Raw genomic sequence first — 14,946 nt, 5'->3', positions numbered from 1 at the left:
TTTGAAGCTTAACACAAACAGTATACTCTATTTGCTATTAAACAAACGTATTTCATAGAATCTAATTTTGTCCTTAATTTTTGTATCAGTTTTAAAAATCACATTTTTTTTTTCTATTTTAAGACCGTGGTTGCAAACTTCGTCACCTCTTTTTTGTTAAAATTTTTAAAATTATTTGCTGATTGTTAATTTTCAAAATGTACAGCAATTGCCGGAAATGTTTATATTATATGGAGCAACAAATATGTATTCTAATTTGTTAACAAAATTTCAAATATGTAGTATTAAATAATGATGTTTTTTTTTGAAACAATTGTACCTAACTGATTTTCGTATTCTTAGGGGAACAAATAATGTTATCAGCTAATGTCTTCAGTTTTGATTTCAAGAAGTGATAATTTAAGTTTTTGTAGAAGTTTACATAAAAGAAAGGTCATTTTAATTGAATTAAATATTATTCTTGTAGGTTTTCAATGATGCCATAATTTCGAAGTTCTTGAAACCTTTACTAAATTAAATTAATTAAAAGACCTACGGCGTTTGCATATACTGAGTCGGTCCTGCAACGCTTGGAATGGTTTTTTTTGAGATACCCCACCGCAAAAAAATGTTCATATTTTTCGTTACCGATTGCGCTTCAAGGACTCAAATTGAAAAAAAAACTTAATTTTTATCTAAACATTTCAAACAATCGAATTCTGTTCGTTTTAGAAAACAATTACAGAGAAAAAGGAAAGAAACTCTAAGCAATACAGAAGTTCTATAATCTAATTTCAATTAAGTGGCAACACTGATTTCGATTTGATTTTAAGAAAAACACACAAACAAAACAAGAAGAAGAAGGTTAACGTGCGAATTTGTAATTTAATTTTTATGTTGATTAAAGAAAAATAAAGAAAATGGATACTATACAAAAGCAAGCACCAGAAATATAAAGCCAGCAATAACTACGTGCAGGCAATAAAGCTCTGTAGTAATAAACTGTGAAATATATATATTAAAAAATACCTACATATGTATATTTCATACTTTCAAATCATCATAATAATGAACTTGGTGACTATAAATTATTGAAATTGGAATCAATGTCTACATTAAGTTCTTCATCCAAATGTCACACATAAGTTTACGAAGGAAAATATTTCATGGTTACGTTAGTTCCACTACCGCCACTATGTCAAACTTCCCACTTCTGACACCATGTGATAAGCAAGAGGTTACATGTAAGAATGTCTTCATTCATATTCTTGTTACATACATAAGTATAGCAATAGTAATAGTACAGTAGTAGTAGTAATAATAAGTATTATTACAAATTCGAACCATAAATTCTAATGTTTCTTTTAAAGAAACAGTTTCTTTTAAAGAAACAAGTTAAATAAATAATGTATGCTATTTGTGTCAATTTTTCCCAAATTTGGTTATATTTTTTTTAGGTTTTTAATTAATCATTTCGATTTTTGTCAACATTTTACTGAATATTGACAACAATATTTTTTAAAAGATTAAAGTAGTTCCAAGCCAATATCTCAAAGTTTTGAAAATATATTTGAGTCAAAAATCAATTTTTACCAACTTTTATTAATTTTTTTGTTAAGGATTTTAATTTGTAAAAAAAACTGTCAATCCGATTTTTCTCAAAATTGTTCAGAATGTTGAAAACAATATTTTTTATAAATTAAAATTAGTTGGAAGCCATAATGTTTTTCGAAAAGATATTTGAGTCGAAATTCCATTTTTACCAACTTTGAGCAATGGTTTTTGGGTTTTTATTTTTTATAAAAAAAACTGAATATTCGATTTTTCTCAAAATTTTACCAGATGTTAAAAACGTTTTTTTTGTTGCACAAAATAGTTTAGGAGATAAAAATTTTTGAGGTGACAATTTTTTGTCAGCAATGTTGATTTATAAAAAAAACCGTTGATTGGATTTTTTTCAAAAAATATACTTGTTCCACGTTACAATATATTATATAAAATTTAATTCAAGTCTCTACCTTTTTTGGTTCGTAAGATATTTAGGGTTAACCGAAATGTTCACCTCTTTTTTAAACTGCTGTGGTAAAAAAAACACCTACACAATTTTCTTGAGAGCCCTTTCTGCATCTTTCTACATTATTACCGTATAACAACATTTATTTGAAGTTGATATCTCTTCTGGTTGTTGAGCTATGGACGACGAAAAAACGTCTGGAACCTACGTACACACGCACGCACAGACAACGTCGAGAAATGTCAAAATTTTGAATTTGACAAATCGGGACCCATAAAATAACTTCCTTTGGAAAGTTTATAAAACTTTTTAGGAGAACTGTCTCTTTTTCAAGAAACAATCTCGGCTGATATCAAAACCACAAAACCAAGATCCAAAATTGGTTCCACTTCAACTGTTAGTTAGAGATTTGAAATGCCATTTATGTTCTTTTTCAAAAAAAAAAAAAATAACTAACCACCAAAAATTAATTTGCAAATCATTTTATTGACAGGCTTATGTACAATGCAGTTATGAGAAACCGTGAAAATTAATAGCTTGGTTATTTCTTTTAGGCTTCAGATAGATATGTGAATACATATTTCTAGAATAAAGTTTCTTTAGGAAGAAAAGTGAAATAAAAAGAATGGATTTATTTTTCAAACTTAGTAGAAGAAAATGAAAAAGTGTAATTAAAAATAAAACAAAGATAAGTTGAATAGTAAAAAACATAAATAAGCAGTTCTGCAAATTTTTAATTCTAAATTTATCAATTTGAAAACACAATATTTACACTTATTCAAAAGCAAAATTATTTTAAATAATTCTTCCCAATTCTTTTCAAAATCGAACAATGAATTTAAATATTTATAATTATATAAGGCATGACTACTAGTACCCTCCAATGCCTATCACCCGACTACTTTTTCAATTATTCTAAATAATAAGAATTCGAAATAATGTGTGAATGTACATATGTATATCTAAAGTATTTAATTCACTGCAGACCCATTTAGCCACTTGGTATAATTTGGCAGTTCGGAACTTGACAAATTCATCAGGTGAAAAATTAAGATTCAACGAAATGTAAGAAACTTGCTTTTGATTCTTTTCATTAAGATAAATAAATAATTACGTTATTAAAGTGTCAATAAGGATGATTTTTTATAACTTGTGTACCTAATACAGATAACATTTTTTTTAAAGTAAACTAAATATAAAATTTGTTCATTAATTACTTATAATAAATGATAACTGGTTAATAGAACCCAAATAGTAGCACTATATTTATTTAAATTAAGAACTTTTTGAGCATAGAATATTAAAGAAATGTAATGATGAATAACTGGTTCGATAAAAATAATATTTATAAACGCGATTTTTATAAAGTACTTCTTGAAAATGGATATACCCAGATGATAAATGAACCAACAAGAATAGCGAGTACTTCTAGAACTTTAATAGATTATGTTGTTTCAAATTGTTTTCAGCTGATAACTAAAGTAAATGGTGATTTTAATATTGCAGATCATGAATCCATTTGCGTAAAACTTCCCCTTAGAGAAAAATCATATCCTGAACCAAAACTTAAGAAAGTACAGATTTTGAAATATTCCAAGCTAAGTTACTATTAACATTTGATAAAAGTCGTATAAATTTGTATGATGGTACTGATGTTAACGAAACTGAGGGAAATTTTGTAAATAAGTTAAGATAATAAGAAAAAATAAAAACCCATGGGTTAATCAGCACTTAAATTCGCTTAAAATTCAAAAACGTGTCGCAAAAAGAAAAGCTATCTTTACAAATAGTCTAGACGATTGGTGTTATTTCAGAAATATTCGAAATAAATATTCCAAAGAACTTGACCGTGCAAAAAATAACCATATAAAAATAAATCTATCAAACTGTTCCAATCAAAAAGATACGTGGAGAACCCTTAAAACATTGATGTTATCACAGATAACAAAGAGTTAGCAAAAAGGTTTAATAAATTCTTCATTAACAGTGTAAAAACAAAATAAATAAAATAAATGAGTTCTGTTCTACTGTAAAGATCACAAAATAGTTTGATATATAAAGGATTTAAGCTTTTCAATGATTTAAAAAATAATGTTAAACAAGTAACTAATAACTTCGAATTGAAAAAGAAATAATAAGTTTTGTTAAACAATCTATTTTAATGTTAAATAATCTATTAAAATGCCAATGCCATTGTAAATAACATATATTTTATGTACTTTTAGCAAATTTAGCTAAATAAATTGAGAGATTTCTCTTTAACTAAATAATATATTAGCCTATGTTCAATATCCGGCCTGTAAAATTTAAATGCTCATATCTCGAAATCTTGGCACCTTTAACATCGTATTTCACTCAAACGCATTTTAAAAGACCTAGATACATGAAAGTGATATATTCCTCACTAGAGTCCATCTAAATAAATAATAAATTGGGTGGCGCAACAGTCCGTTGAGAACTAGGGCCTAGTGACTTACAACTATCAACCATTCCTGTGTACGAGTAATGTTGTCAGGAATGGAGGGAACCTACAGTTTATATGCCGAATCCGAACGGCTAATTTGAGAAAGCACTTTTTCATGACAAGAGTTACTCTTGGAGAATTTGTCAATTCATCGTAAGAGGCAGTACCCGTGAAAAGACTTTAGATGGCACAGGCAGGGATCGAACCCAAGACCTCTGACATGACAGTTTAACGTACTAACCATCATGCCACGGGTACTAGAGTACATCTATTCATATATATTTCTTTATCAAACACATAATTAATCCCTAAAGTCATTTCTTTTTAATTTCTTATATTTAACTTTATGCATAGCTATATACACGTAACTTATTATTTATAGGGTAGTGAAAGAAAATCCTTAAAACTTAAAATAAAACGACAATAGAAGTTAGTTTAAGAATTTTGTATAATCATCATAATTCGAGCCACCTTGACCTTTAACCTTCCGATTGAAAATATATTAACATTTCAGTGTGGTTCTTCTAAACAAGAAAATATTCAATTCAATAAAAAAGAGAATGCTAATTGTCCATTAAAAATACTTATGCAATATTAGTCTATTGCAGACATTATTTTTGTTAATTTCAAATTCTCAGTTTTACATCCAACAATCACAAAAATATTCAGTACAGTTTTATAGGTATAAGAAAATAATAAGGCATTCCTTTACATAACGACCAACAAATAACTTAAAAAACAACCATTCCAACGCTTAAATTAAAAGCCAAGGATCTACAAATCTTATTTTAGAAAGAAGCAACCCTATTTGAGCTTTAAAACATAAATAAAACTAGATCAGAGGGAGAAGACAGACAAAGGGACACCGCATAAGCTGCTGAAAAAAGCTTTTACTTTCAATAAAGTTAATCGTATTTGGACAAAAAAAATTAAATCTTTTTATTATTGCAAAAAGTATATTTGATTAATCATATTTTTTATGATATTTTTGATTTGAAATCATGTCGATAAAATATCCATTTGGAATACAAACAAAAAGGTTAGCTCTCACAATCGTGAAACATAAACAAGAAGGTACAAATTTAATAAATTAAGTAATTTTCTTCTTTATATGTTTAAGAAGTTATATAGGAAAACATTTTTCTATTTAATGCACATTTCAAAAGTTATTTACCTATGTCTTTAAATGTTATAGCTATGACGTATATACGCCTGTGTTTGTAGATCAGTCTTAGGGGTAGTTTGCTCATAGCGGGATAGGTTTAACAAAATATGGTTCTGGTTCAATGGCACTAATTAATTGAAACCGGCAAATAAAAAATAATTCATAAACTAACGTCTCGAAGTAGCATTTTGATTTACAAGTACGTTCGAGAGATACGAAGGTTAATAATCATAGGTTTTAAAGATAATCCACGATGAATAAACTAATTGGCTTAATGCTTTCGGAGCCCACTTTTAATGTTATCGAGTGAAAGTTTATTGAAAGCTACTCTAATTTTCTCAAACTCAAACAAATTTTTTTCTGCAACATATTAAAAAATTTACAAAATTATACTATTCGTATTTAGTTAAATAATTGTTTATATATATATGTACAGTACATAAACCCTAAATATTATACCTACTTAAATGCAATTCATTACACTTTGGGTTGGTACAAATATCTGTGATTCTGCTTTAGTTTTTGTATTTCCAGTTTTGCTTCACTATGTATGTTCGTTCTGTCTACGTAATCTGTTTTTTTTTGTATCTTCTGTCCCGGCTATTTGTCTATCAGTTTGGATCTCTGTTTAACGTTCTATGTTATTCTGTGTTTTGTTTCTGTTGCTGTATGTTTGCTTCCTTAATGTTAAGTTGATGGACTATCAGTTTATTTTAACTCTGTCAGTTTTCTGTTTGTTTCTCTGTCACTTTCATTACATGCTTGTCCACTCTCTTTTAAACTGTTTCCGTTGTTTGTCAAACGTTTTGTATATCTGAGTCTATCTTAAATTTTGTCTTTGATTTTACTTTTCCAAATTTTTTTTTTCGGTTTTTTGTTACAATATCCATAAGTTACAAATTGCTCAATCAAAAAGTTGTACGATACAATCTGTAAGTTCAAAATTTTAAGGAAAACGGTTTGAAATAATAATTTAATAACTACATTAAAAACCTACCTACCTATTTATGCTCTTTAAAATGGCTTTAGGATAAAAAAAACATCTATCTACTCCCTTTATTATTTATTTCATTTGTATTTTATTTTGTTTAATATTATTTCTTTTTATTTTATTTTAAAACCTAAACTAACGTCAATAATTCGTTTTAAAAAAATTCAGAATTTTAAGTTTCTGTCCGCTGCATAATATTAAATACATTGGTACCTGTGTACATATGTATGTAGGTCTATGTTCCATAAAATCACACAATTGAAAATAATTTGAATGATTACATAAAGAGTAGGTACACCTACATACATATACCTATATGAGAAATTAAAAATTCTTTTAAAAGAGAGATGGTTTAAAGTCACCGTTCAATCAGGCTTGTCGAAATAAGTGAGTCAAACAAAAAATATATAGGTCTGGTACATGTATGAAAAAAAACCTATGAATGAGCTAAAAAAAACCTTGACACAAAAAATCTTTTACAGTTTTTAGGCCATACACATAATAAACAAAAAGAAAATACGAGAAATCAAAAATATCTATACACCTTCTTACATAGGTACCTACAGTAATTAAAAACAAAAAGATTTTTAATCACTATAGGAACTTTCAGCTTGATTATAATGATTAAATTAACTTGTAAATAACAATTGTATAGGTATAAATAATAAATACAAAATGTTTACTGGGGTGATATCTTTTGTAATGTGTTGAACGAAGACATAAACAAAAGAGCATAATTTCAAACCACCCACATTCCAAAAGCGGTCGAAATAAAAACATCAACAAAACAGTGGTAGTTTTAGTAACTCCCGCTTTAAACCCAATTTGCACTGCCTTTACCGCCTCACTCAAAGTTTTCTTCGTCTAACCAACAAAATGTGAGCAATTTAGCTTGAAGCTGGCCGAAGTGAGGGAAAGAAGATGTCGATTGCATAAAACATAATAAATGATAAAAGAAAAAACTATTGTTCCCAATTTTCTTTTACTTGTTCAATAAAGAGAAAATAAAGTGAAGAAAAATTCACCACTGCTGCTCTTCAATCTTTACTATCTCGGGTACATAATTCTTTTCACTTTTTTTTTTTTTTTTTTTTTTTGCTTTCTGTCTCACTTTTTCTGTTTGCTTTGCACAAAAATTCGGAACTACTCTTGCAACGAAACAACAAAATATCACACAAAGTACCGTACCGAGAATTTACAAAACAATTCACTAGCAGTCGAAGTAGCTAAGCAGAAGCACAACACACAAGAAGGAGGATAATTTTGTATCTAAAAGATTCTTCACAGGAGATTACAGAACAACTTACTACACAACTCTGAGAGGAAAATAGCGATTCGCACTCTCATCGTTGTCGTGTGTATCGCTGTCAGTTGAATACTACCCGACAAGACGATTCCGAAAAGCTGAAAACTCAAATCCACCCAAAGTTCAGTTAGTTTGTATCTGTCTATCAGCTTCAGCGTTATACATACGGATTGTCAAGATATTGCCGTGCAACTTTTCCTATTCGAAGGCGCTTTAGCTTTTGCTTCAGGAAAATATAATGAAGTTTTATTCTATTTCTAAAGAAAAACAAATCAAAATCAAAGCAATACAAACAAAATGACGTTTCGTTTACGCTAAATGAAACAAAGTTAATACTTTGATTTACCTATGAAAAGGAAAACCTATTAATGGTGCGCACTTGGGAGTTGTAGGTTGCAAAACATGACAATGTTGCAGTGGACATAATGTAGTCCAACATTGTTTATATGGCGAAAGTCGATGAATTGTGAAGCGTTTGCATCTTAATAAACATGGACTGTTTTCCTAAATGTTGCAATAAGCTCTATCATTTGTATATATTTAATTATATTTAATAGATACATTACAACATTTAGTAATTGACAATTTTTATAATACATATGTAAATTATTAAGTTTATCTTTTTATATAAAATGTTGCAAACGAAATGTATTTTACGACTTGAATAAGTTTTTAGTCTCAGGTTTCGCTGTCATTTACCTTACTCTCAGTTTTTTTGTGTATTGAATACCATATATTTCAAATTTAGTTTTTTACATGAAGAATCTGTTATTTGCAGGTAAATGTTTGTACATGCACTGATTTGCAAGTCATTAGCGTCATCGTGTTTCTCAAGACATTTAAGAGGAAACTATCAACATTTCTTTCTCTACATATGTAGTCGGTTAATTTTCTCGGTTATATTTTTCAAAAAAGTAATAAGTTTTAAGAAAATCGATTAACCATGATAAAGTTGGAACTTAATTAAAGAACATTTTATGTTTAGTATCAAGCTTACAATTTAAAGTTTGTCTGCCGTGAATCATTTCTTTTTACTTTACCTTTTATTCCTATTTTCGTATTTAATTTAATTTGAATGTATAAAACAAAGATGACTTTTATACGAGAACATTGGGCGCATTCACGAAGATAGTGACTACGTAGTTAAAATTCAATCAGCATTGTGCACCATGCAAAACTGCACTACAAAGCTAGTCAATCCGGAACTGTCATATTAATGACAAATACAAATATATAAAATAAAAAGCATTTGTGTTTTCAGAACCTTAAATAGTTTTACTTTCTTTTTTAATTCAATAAAACCACATAGAAGACATAATATAATTGATTTATATTTGTATTAAAATACCGAAAGATTCATATCAATTTGAATTCCAAGCAGCTGATTGTGAAACGCCAAACCAGTGTGCACTAACTTTTTATAGCAGACATTTTTACACTACGTCGGATGGGAAATTTCAACTACATTATTTGTACTTAGATTTAGCCAATCAGAATCTCTTGACTACGTAGGCACTAGTCTTATCTTGAGGACCATTGTTCGATGACTTTTTCCAACATTTGTGGTAAATATTGGTCTCCAATTGGTCAATCTTTTCGGTCTTATCGGCGTTGGAAGTGGAGTTAAATCGCATAATCTTAAAGCTCAATTCACGGGACAGTAAGATAAAAATATGCAGTTACCAAATGTTTTCTTCAATAAATAAATTGTGGTGTGTTACATCATGGTTGTTTAAATGATAAACGAAATTTAGTATGGCTCTATAGCGGTGACCATTGAGCACAACGTCTTCGCTAGCATTCTTTTTAAAGACGTGCGGACCAATTATTCCAGCAACCCATAAAACAAACAGTCAAAAGTCAATTTTTGTGGATGTTTCAGTGTTAACATACACTTGAGGATTATTATCATTGCAAATACGTTTTCACGTCTTCATCGCTTAACTGATTACGGTAAAAAAAATACCATGATGGTTTTCAAAATAAATTTGCATAATTTGGAAGTCTTGTCAGTCTATTCATGTCGAAATGCCAAAATAAACTAAAAATAAATCACTTGACAGCAGACAAAATGGCCTCCAGTTGAAAAAACGTTACCATTTCGAAGTCCTTCCTATATCTCTTAAAAAACAGCTGTTGGTTTTTCGTTCTCCAAAAATGCAAACAATTATTTGAAAAACGGTTAGAAAAATTGTAATTTTTTTAACAACTGAGAAAGTTTCGGTTGAATATCACAATCCAAGTGACACAAACTCCATATTAATAATTGTGAAGGTAAATATTTAAGTTTGCTTTTTAGTTTACTTTTTTAGAATAAGATAACATTTCAGACACTTGCCGATATCTCATCATTTACGAAAATTGTCTTTTTCTTTAAAATTAAACTAGCTTTTGGTATAATCATTCAAACAAGATAATTTAGCCCGAAATTAAGACACAATATTGCAAAACTTTGGAAACTACATTTATATTTACATTTCCAAAAATAAACGACTTAGTACAAATTAGAATTTCTTAATATTTATTTTTGAAATTGAAAAATTATAACTTTCAAAAATAATATAAACATTACATTTCGCAGATCCCTAATACCTACTCATATTTTTCTGGCAGCACTGTTTTCCAAATAAATGTAGAATGTAGATACATGACGTTTAATATTTGTTAAACTTATTCTACTTTATTATGATATTTCATCGCAAATGCGCATAGTTCGCTTTTGATCTGCATAGTATACGTTCGTCTCGTTTGCGTCGTGGTCTGGTCGTCTAAGCCTATGTAACTATAACCATACATATGTGTATGTATACATTGTTTTATATCTATCTGATCTGTTCTAATAGACTGGCGCAACATATGTATGTATGTATAGTTTGCATTTCTGCAAAGTACAGATGAAAACAGAAACAAATATTTCATATTGCAGCCGAAAAACCAGGGCAACAGGAATGGTTTCCTAGTCTTTTCTCTTCTCTTCTCATTTTGTTTTTTAACTTTGTTATTCAATATTGAACTTCACCGGTCGGTGGGCTGCCATATTTGTGTACTAAAAGTTGCTGGGCTGCGCTGGTTGCAACTTGCAACGATTGAATTTGAATCTTGAATTAAAGAGAGTCTTTTCTCTGCGGTGTTTTTTCATTGATTTAAAATCTGCGATTATTAGTTTCCTTCTTTTCTATGATTGTGTACATGAATAAAAAAACATGCATATGTAATACATAATATAGGTATATAGGTGTATTTAACACAGGTTAAAAAATATATAGGTATTCCAGCATCATTATACAGGAAAATACTGTTGCATTATACAGTGCAAGTATTTAAACAGAATTAGTCAGTTTTTCACGTTCGTTGGTGAGATATTGTAAGTATACCTACTCGTAGTTGATTCAGTTTTATTCAATGACATTTTGGAGTATTTTTGAAACCGATGTACCTACATCTATACATAAATCTCAATTAAGACAGGATAAGATCGGGAATACCTTGGGTGTTTACAAACGGCATGTCGAGGGTATCCTATTGTCGCATTATCAACAAAATTCGTCACAACATAGAGAATTGTTTTACAAGGGAAAGATTCATTTACAAAAATATTGGTCAGAAGAAATATTGGTAAAATAAAAACAGACTAGCTATTTCACCCCCAAAAAATATTAAAATTGAAATTAAAAGAAAATTGTCGGAATTGTTGAAAATCCACGCAAACATATTATGATTTTTGCAAGAAGGATCACAATTAATAAAAACTGTAACTCACTTGTGTTTTGCTAAATGAAGTTTTTGACTAGTCAATCCTTGTAAAAATTTATTAAAAAGCGAAATAAGGAAAAGGTAAGATTCTATGGTGGGCGATGAGCAATGGGGAGTACAAAACGATTAAATTGAATTATATCAAGAAATACTAAATGGTACAGAGTCCATAATTCAGGGTGGTAATTACATGTTTTGTATCACGTTTAATTTGTTTTATTATTAAATGTTTATTTTTATTCGACAATTACGGCTCGTACTTTTTGAGTAAGTCTAAGTAGTACACGCTGCACAATTGCGTAATTTTTAATGCGCGGTGATAGAACGGCACCGCATTTTTCAATGCCACGTTGAGCTTTTACAAGCAGCGCCAACGTCATGAACCGAACTGCTTCATCCTCTCATAAAAGAAACCCGGACCACCGAGAGCTTCCCCCATGAGTGGTAGAAGGGAAATGATCGTCAAGCTCCCAAAAAAAGGAGATCTTACAAAGTGCGAAAACTGGAGAGGAATTTGCGTTCTACCAGCCGTTGCCAAGATAGTAGCAAAAGCTATACTTGAACGCATCAGAGAACACCTTGAGGCCACACTCCATGCCGAACAAGCAGGATTTCGCGCTGGATCCTCCTCTATTGATCGTATTAACACCCTGAGGATCATTATTGAACAGATGCACTACACCTGCTGTTCATCGACTTCGAGAAGGCCTTTGATAGCTTTAACAGGGAGTATATCTGGTTAGCTTTGCGGAGGAGAGGCATCCCAGAAAAACTAATTGCTATTATTAAAGCAGCATATGATGGATTCAAGATGATTTTGAAATCCGAAGGGGAGTCAGACAGGGCTGTATTCTATCGCCAATATTGTTTTTGTTGGTGATAAGCGATGTACTGCGCTCAGCTGTGTCTGGTAGCAGAGGAATACAATGGACTTTGACATCCTAATTAAAGCACTTGGATAACGAAGCAGATGTTTGCTTACTCTTTTATAGGATCATGGATCTCCATCAAATGACAACAAGTGTGAAGAGAGAAGCAGAAGTTGGGGGGCTGAAAATTAATTCCGGCAAAACAAAAATGATTGGCCTCGGAACCCGACTTTCCTCTCAAATAAATATTTTCTCGCAAACGGTGGAAGAAGTGGAGAGCTTTCAATACCTTAGAAGTATCGTTTCCTTCGAATGCGGAACCGAACAAGACGGCATCTGCAGCATCGGCAGAGCAAAATCGGCGTTCAGTACGCTGTTAAAAATTTGGAGGAACAACTCTATCAGCTTAAGAACAAAGCTACGACTGTTTCTCACAAATGTCGAATCTGTACTTCTTAAAGGGTGCAGCACTTGGAAGGTTACTTCAGCCATAACAAGAAAGCTGAAAACCTTCGTGAATAGATGTCTTCGTAACATCTTAAGGACTTTTTGGCCAAACCGTACATCAAATGAGGTCCTTCTTAGAAGGACTGGCCAGGAACCTATAGATTCTATAAAACGAAGACGTAAGTGTCAATGGAAAGGTAACGACTGCATTGCAGGCCAAGAATCCGCTCACTGAAGGAAGAAGAGATGGACGACCGAGAAGCACATGGCGCAAGACAGTCGAGGCGGAATCAGCGTCACTAGGCAAGAGTTGGAGGGAGCTGAAACACATCTTCGGAAACCGTACACGATGGCGTGCAGGCGTAGTAAAGACTTAACAGGTCGGAGGACCTAAGTGAAGGGAGTTAGTGACATTGCAAAAGAAATAGCAAATTAATTATTATGAGAATAATAATACTAATAATCATAATAATAATAATAATAATAATAATAATAACAATAACAATAACAATAATAATAATAATAATAATAATAATAAAAATAATAATAATAATAATAATAATAATAATAATAATAATAATAATAATAATAATAATAATAATACTAATAATAATAATAATAATAATAATAATAATAATAATAATAATAATAATAATAATAATAATAATAATAATAATACTGGTATATAACTGGTTCCCTTTGATTATAATGTGTATAATTAGGATTTTCACAAATAAAAGGTCTTATTCTCAATAATTAAGTATTTCCATACATTTTAATTGAAGAAAGAAGTAGTTCGTAATCTACCTATTTCATTTGAAATATTATCGCGAACAAATAACGCGTTATATACTGTCTGCGTCTTGTTTCCAGAATTTGTATTCGTTTATAATATATACTACGGTAGATAGAGCTACACTGTTATTAATAAACAGGTGACTTAAAGCATTTTTTAGCACATTTAAATGTTTTCAATTATATCAATTAATTTTTAAGTTTAATGATTCTTTAAAAGTAATGGACATTTGAAATCAGTGGAATTTCTTTTTGAAAAATATAACATTCTATTTGAAACATGAGCTTTAAAACTTAGTTAAGTATCAAAAACTATACAAGTATGTATAATTCAATAAAGCCGGGTTAACTTGAAACCACATAAAGTGTATTGAAAAACAATTTGATTTGACTGCTGAAGTATTATAAATACAGGGTCCGGCAAAAAGATGGATTCGGCAAAAAGGTCTCCCATATTTTAAAAGGCAATGACAAATAAATAAACAATTTAATTTTAAATTAAATACTATGCCATTTAACATTAAATAAAATAATTACATACTTTTAACATTACCATTTTATCTATAAATAGCTTTAAATATAAAAGTCTAAAAATACGGGAGGTTTTTTTGCTGGACCCTGGGGCCCTACTCCGTAATGCGTTTTGAAAGCAAATATTTTCGAAAACGAATATTTTGTACTCTCTATTTCTAATGCGGATAAAAATCTAGTCCGATTGTCATTAGCGTTCGATAACGAACATTTTTATTCTACACCAAGAGAGGTAATGAATTGCAATTCGAAGGTCGTTCTTAAAGGACACAAAAGGAAAATTGTGTTAAGTTGTGTTAAATAGATAAAATATAAGTAAGGATGTAATAATTTTATTCAAAATTTAAGCAAATAAATTCCATTACAGCGAAACATCAGCGAAAAATGTGCATACCAAACAAAAGAAATTTGAAATTGTGGTGGAATTCGTATGACTTGAAGGAAAAAAAGTACACCTTGGCAAAAGACAAATTTCAACACAAAAATCGAAATGACTATGAAAAAAATTAACTTGAACTTTCTAAGCTTGAATTAAGAAGAGAGATGTAGCAATTGCAAAGCAGTGATGGGTAAAAAAGTCTTCTTTGTGAATTGTTTTGTTTGTATTTTTGCTTTGACAAACCTCATAAGAA

At 30.0% G+C, this 14,946-nt stretch overlaps 1 protein-coding gene across 6 annotated transcripts in view; it reads right to left on the bottom strand.

Annotated features, from left to right (window-relative positions):
- Positions 1-14,946, bottom strand: part of LOC129949436 (neurogenic protein mastermind) — a 160,734-nt gene that overhangs the window by 42,246 nt on the left and 103,542 nt on the right. Inside the window, exon 1 of one of the 6 annotated variants that reach the window (XM_056060898.1) lies at positions 7,921-7,939. The exons of 4 other annotated variants lie outside the window; for them this stretch is intronic. The gene's annotated coding sequence lies outside the window, so the exon portion shown is untranslated. Of the gene's footprint in view, positions 1-7,599; positions 7,791-7,920; positions 7,940-14,946 lie in introns of those variants that run through there. One more of the 6 variants, XM_056060897.1, reaches the window with a different exon arrangement.

The sequence above is a fragment of the Eupeodes corollae genome, chromosome 3, assembly GCF_945859685.1.
Source record: "Eupeodes corollae chromosome 3, idEupCoro1.1, whole genome shotgun sequence".
Classification (NCBI taxonomy): domain Eukaryota; kingdom Metazoa; phylum Arthropoda; class Insecta; order Diptera; family Syrphidae; genus Eupeodes; species Eupeodes corollae.
The sequence above is the reverse complement of the archived record's forward strand: the minus strand, read 5'-3'. Positions and strand labels throughout refer to the sequence as shown.